We start from the raw sequence: 6,934 nt of genomic DNA on the forward strand, positions 1-6,934 counted from the left end.
CTTCAAGACGGGGTTGTCACACTCTTTCCTCTCCTTTCTTTTATTTGCTTCCCTATGAAATGGATCCAAAAAAGAAAGACGCTTTTGCTTGAAATGTCGTATTTTACTGACATTTTATTTCCAAAGTGTAGCATTGGGAATAAAAGGCAAAAAATATGAAAAATAGATAAATAACTAAATAAAGTAAGACAGAGTGGTAGCCAACTGCCCAAACTGATTTTATTCACACAGAAACACATTAGCGCCACTTTTACAGAGTTTGCCAGTGAAGCGCTATTTTTGTTTTCTTGTCTTTGTTTCCCCTGGACTTGGAACTAGTGCACCAATCCTGGAGGTACTGCAATACGTGGATTGGAAAACAAAATGTGTGCTGCGGCTCCGCCTCCAGGGACGTGGTCTTTTTACCATACTGCTTACGTTTTGTGAGGATATAAGTAATGGCCATTGAAATGGGTCCATTCAGGGCCCTGTAGTCGTATCCTTAACTTTTCAGGCAAAAACACTCACTGATTTCTGAATAGTGAGTGTAAAAGCATTAAGGTAACCATGTTGTTCCTGCTTACATTTCCCATGGTTTGCTAAATGTTGCATTCCCTACAAGTGTTTGCTTTTTCCAGGATGTTGTTACTATTTTTTTGTAGGTCGCATATTGCTCTTGTCTAGTGCGTAATTTAAATTGAGCCGCATCCAGGTGTTTATAGCGGGCGACAATTGGGTTGTACTTGAAGACAGTGGAAGTTTTTCTCAGTGGGGCAGTACGGTGTTCAGTGGGTGAGAGGATGTGGCACTATGGTCAGAGCTGGTGAATTTGGAAGTAGGAACCAGGTTCAGCCTTAATAACCAGTCCACCAGATCACTCTCCTGCGAGAGCACAATCACATGCGAGATCTGGGAAGGTTTCGCAACACCTTAGAAGCCCAGGTGTCTTCACACCAGCAGGTGGACCCTAGCATGACAAGTGTAGGTTAATCTTCAAGGCTTGTCCACCACTATCCATACTGAAGTTCACCTCCAGTCTTGCGGGCAGGCCTATGAAGCAGCACACCCTAGAACAACAGTCACTGAGTTCACAGGACCCTTGAGAAGGGCCAGCTCTAGGGCGGTGCAACCAGTGTGACCGCACCGGGTGCTGACTTTAGGTGGAGGCATCATGTTTGCAAGTATATTATGGTTTTAAAAACGCTTGCTTCCTCCTTCCTGGCCTCCAGCAATTTATAAGTTAAAATCCTAACTTAGAACAGTTGAGGTACTGGGTTTTCTCGGAACCAATACTAATACAAAAACCCAGCAGTGTCAGGGCAACACTCAAAGACCCCGGATTCCCCTGTCTTGGCAAACAGAGACACGGGATACTTCTCGATGACGTCAAAGACCAAAGTTTAAAGGTTGCAACCAGGGACAGAGGTCTACGAAGTACACACGGGTAGTTCGAAAGAGACTGCACCATCTCAATGAACAAAACTTGGTCTTTTATGCCGAAAATTACGCTTCTAGCAACATCACAATTTACATTCGGTGCATACAAAACGGACCAATGAACAAGTAGCATTTCAAAAAGTAGCGAATCACGACAGTCAAAGTTAATCCCACTTTCCGTTGTCCAGCCCACCAAAACGATCGCACATATGCTAGTTTCTTGTTCGATCAGGCCGGACAAACCCATCATAAAACCTTCAACCCAGATCGATGAACATGTCATAAAGGAAAGGCAGAAACAGATGGAAAGGAGATAGAGGAGTGGGAACGGTGGGCCATAAAATCGGACCACGTCCTGTTCTTTGATCTTTATCAGTGCAGCTGCTAACCAAGGAACTGGATCAGCAGGATTCGCCCCAGGTGAGGAGTCAGTTCGGCCAGGTCAACCAGAAGTCAGCTAAGGCGTACGTGTCAAGGACTCGCTCGGCCATGATCATAGGGCCTATGTTAGGGCAACCATACAAGATGGCTGCCACATTACAAAATGGAACCCGAGGGTTCAAACAAAATCCTCAAATACAGAGTGTTCTCCTATATCGATTCATACGAAAACCCTCAGACACGTTAGACTCGTCATTTGCGGTCTGCTGACACCAAAATCGTCCATTTCCGACGATCTTTATAAATCGAGTTTCAGCACTATCGAACCCACTTCGGAATCACGGAACCACAGACCCTCCTTTTGCCCTATCATAGGCAATAAACCCAGACCCATTTTAATCTGAATCCGGATCTATATTAATCAGGTCATTGATATGCTGCTGTAGCATCATCTTATTACTATGCATCTCTCTCCGGACAGGCTTCCGTACGCACAAAGTAGCACAAAGGCCACAAATAGCCGGAGCACACTGTACACAGAGACAGAACATGAACAGAATCGCTAAGAACATCCCAATGACCATCAAAATCTTCCAACCCCAAGTGGATATCAATCCCCATAACCATCCCATCAAAGACCAATCCCCTTTGTCCAGGTGGACAGAATCGGAGATTTTATGCAATTTGGAAATGGCCTGGAAGACTGACGGAGCATTATCTGGAATAAAAACGCAGCAGCTCGATTGAATCAATCTACAAACTCCCCCTCGATCTGCTAGAATAACGTCTAGGGCAACTCTATTCTGAAGTGTCATAAGTCTATCCGACTGGAGCTCAGCAGTCAGGTTACCAAGGGCACCGGCAGTCTCAACTATGGTGGACTCAACCACTCTCGTAAGCTGACGAATATTCCTACTGTTAGCCATAGGTCCCAGAACGGCAGAAAACCCTTAAAGAAATCACCCAATTCTTGTCCTGCAGTGTCTTCTTGGCTAAAGACACCTCTAGCAATTCTCATCTTGTGATAATCTGCCGCAGCTGTAAAAGTGGGGGGTAACAGAAAGGAAACAAAACATGTGCCCGAAAAATCATGGGGCAACCATGTGTATGCTTTGTCGTAGCAAACAAAATAAGTACCCTTGGCAGCTAAGAACGCTGGGGAAGACTGAGACGGAAACACGTAAGTCTCAGTGCAAATGCTCTTCCCTAACTGAGCTCTCGGATTCTTACCGTTGCCCTGCAGACAATAGTAACCCTTATGGGGCACTATCCAGATCGGTAGAGGACTTTTCGCACGCTAGTTAATACTCAGACTTACTCCATATCCATTTACGCTCCAACCACTGTATGGTTGCCTCTCATCTTTCGGAATAGTCTCTACTGCATTAGTCCCTTGAATCATGTCGACTATGCCTCTAGCTATAGGACTATTCTTCGGATTATCTCTCGGTGAACGTAAAGGGTCAACACTGTGGGCATATATGAACATGGTTCTGTAAGCTCGGATCGAACCATTCAAACTAAAGGGCAAAACCAAATAAGGAATTCCTTTATCGGCTGTATGAGGCATTAAACCACAAATCCAGCAGTTTGTTGTATTGATCACTAACTGGTGCTGGTGCAAAAGCGGTATGAAGGAATTATTAGCGAACTCCTTACGTCTGACTACCTCATATTCAGGCAAAGGGTGGAAAGAATGAGAGGAAATAGTAGGTGAAGGTGTAGATTGCACAGTGGAATTAGATGTCATTTTAAAAACAAATGCTACATAACCAATTATGAAAATCACAAAACTCAGTAGTAAAAGTATGCACGGAATCAAAAAACATTTCTTCGACATTATTTTGCAAATGCGTTTTCTAAAAGTCAGTGTCTGCACAGGTCTCTCCAACTCAAAGAAATCCATCCTAAACTAAAGTTGCTGCCCGCGGTGGTTGGTTGATTCTGCTTGAGAGGGCCTCCGCTGAACCCAGGAAGACTGCCTCGGACCAACAGAACCCAAGACCTAGTGTCTCAGGCTTGCACTCCCAAGACTGGTAGCAACCGCGACCCTAGCAGCAAGAACCGGATGGCAGTTCAGAAAAACAAAAATACGTAGATCCTTGGTGGAGAGTTAACCTGCAAACAGTAAAAAAAATCAACTTTATTAAGCTTTATTTGTCCTTAGTTCTCAATCTCAAATTGTATCTGTCTCTTCCAGGTACTTCTTGATCAGTGAACAAAAGATGAGGCTCGGTAGTGTCCAACCGCTCTGCAGGAGGTATTGCTGCTTGCGATCACTCTCCAGTTCTGAATTATTCCCAATCAAACGAGCATCACTGAATGCTACAAATTTCGGAACTGTCTCCGTTTCTGAATCTGCAAGACCATCCTGAACCCACTTGTCGTACGGCAAAGGTAAGGGTGCTTTCTTCGTGTGGGATCCGTGAATCCAGTGGCGCTTCCCACGAACTCGCACTGCAGATCTCGTCGACAACAGGACCTGGTAGGGTCCAGTCCAACGGGGTTGTTCGTTTTTAGTACGTTGAAAGTTCCTCACAAAAATCCAGGAACCAGGTTTGATAATGTGACCTGGATCTTCTGCAGCTTGTGGAAGAGAGTCATGCACCTGTTGGCGTAAAACACTCATTTTAGTAGTCAATTCACGCAAGTAATCAAGCAAAACAGGGTACTCAAGGTCGCTAAATCTCGTTGGTCTTGGTACACCCCAAATATTCGCCGGGCGACCAAACACAACCTCATACGGACTCAAACCCATTCGCGAGTGCACAGTCATTCGGGTGGACAAAAGTGCTAATGGCAAAGCATCTGGCCATTGTAAACCAGTGCTCTCTTGAATTTTGGCTAATTGTAACTTCAAAGTGCCATTATAACACTCGACTAAACCAGCTCATTGGGGATGATTTGCAGCATGAAATTTCTGCTCGATCCCGAGACCATCACACTCTCTCTTCATCACTCGTCCCACAAACTCACTTCCGTTATCACTCCAAATGATTCTTGGCAATCCAAATCTAGGGAAAAATTCTTTTATCAAAACCTTGGCAGTGGACAAAGCAGTGTTGTCCTTAAGGGGGTAAGCTTCTACCAATCTAGAAAAAGAACAAACAACTACCAACACATACTTCAAGTTGTTGCATCTTTCCATATGGATAAAATCTAGCTGCAAAGCCTCGAACGGATACGTAGGAGGAGCAAAATGACCAGCTGGTGTTGGAGTTCCCTTGCCAGGATTATGCATCAAACACACCATACAATTCTTGACCAAATTCTCTGCACATCTGGGTATTCCCACATTCTGCCAAACCGGAGCCAACAACTTGCAAATCCCTTTCACACTAATGTGTGCCAATCCATGTGCCATTGTAACAACTGGAAGCACATAGGCATTTGACAGCAACCATCTTTGATGTTCGGACAAATCAGTCCAACAACCATTCGAATCCAACCTACCCTTACTCTCTCTCCATTCATCCAACTCTTTCTCCGAAGCCTCACTCTGGATAATCTTCACGCTCTCAATAGTGTCTTCACACATGCCTTTCTCCGGAACCCATCTCGCTGGTCCCACAACATACATTCGACTCGCTACATTCCTAGCAGTTTCTTTCGCAACCTCATCCGCAAACGCATTACCACGACCAACATCATCTGTGATCTTTCTATGGGCACTGCATTTCACAATCGCTATCTGCAAAGGTAACGTAAGAGATTCAAGAAGTTCATTCACCAGTTGCCCATGCTGGATTTTTGTCCCATGCGATGTCAAAAATCCACGTTCACGCCACAATCGTCCAAAGCTATGGGCCACTCCAAACGCATACTGGCTATCAGTATACACATTCACTCTTTTCCCTTTCGCCAACACACATGCTCTCGTAAGTGCGATCAATTCCGCCGCTTGAGCAGAATTATACGGAATACGTGCATCTTCCACAACTGTATATAAAGTCGTCACGGCATATGCTGCAGTGGTATCGCCATTTGCTAATTTAAAACACGAGCCGTCAACCCACAAGGCATCATTACAATCAGGGAGAGGAGTATCTCTCAGATCTATCCTCCCTTTCGTCTCTTCTTCAGTTCTCAAGAAACAATCATGTTGCTCTTCGCTATCATCGTCTGTCTCAAGTGAAATCAGAAACAATGTAGCCGGGTTTAGGGTATTGCACCTCTTTATGTGCACAGGGCTTGCTAACAACGTAAGCTCATACCCTGACAACCGAGCACTAGTCAAGTGCTGTGTCTTCATCCGATTCAACAAGGTATCCACTGCATGTGGAACCATAACCACTAGCGTATTATCCATAACCAAACCAGCAGATTGTCGAATCGAAACAGCCGCTGCTGCAGTTGTGCTCTAGCCACAGGATCCAAAGTTTACGAAAAGTACGCACATGGGCGTTGCTTCCCGCCAAATTGTTGGGTCAAAACTGAGAATGCACATCCTTCTTTTTCATGGACATACAATGTGAAAGGCTTGCTGTAGTCGGGAGTACCCAACACAGGAGCCGAACACAGCGCATTACGTGGTTCAGAAAAACTCTTTTGGCATTCCTCAGTCCAAGGAATCGGAGTTGGAGTATCCTTAACCGTAAGAGCTATCAAAGGTTTCGCTAAAAGAGAAAAATTTGGGATCCACTGTCTACAGTACGACATAATACCCAAAAACGCACATACTTCTCTCTGTGTCGTAGGGACACTCATTTTCGCAATGGTCTGGATTCTTTCTGGGGTCAGTTTCCTTCCCTCCTTCGATAAGAGGTGACCTAGATAGGTAACTTCTTGGCGACAAAATTGTAGTTTGGAAAGAGAAACTTTATGATGGCAATCGGACAAATGAGACAACAAGGACACAGTGGCATCCTTACATATCTCTTCAGTATCGGCAGCGACTAACAAATCGTCAACATACTGGATAAGGGCCGCACCGTCCGGTAAGGCCAACAAGTCAAGTTGTGTCTTCAGAGCTTGACTGTATATTGATGGACTCTCACAATAACCTTGAGGAGCGCGATTAAAGCGGAAACTTCGTCCTCCCAAAGAGAATCCAAAGATATCTCTACTCTCTATGGCAATCGGGATGCTGAAGAAAGCATTCTTCAAGTCGATCACCGAAAACCAAGTGGCAGAAGCT

This window comes from Lissotriton vulgaris, chromosome 1_1 (genome assembly GCF_964263255.1).
Source record: "Lissotriton vulgaris chromosome 1_1, aLisVul1.2, whole genome shotgun sequence".
NCBI lineage: Eukaryota > Metazoa > Chordata > Amphibia > Caudata > Salamandridae > Lissotriton > Lissotriton vulgaris.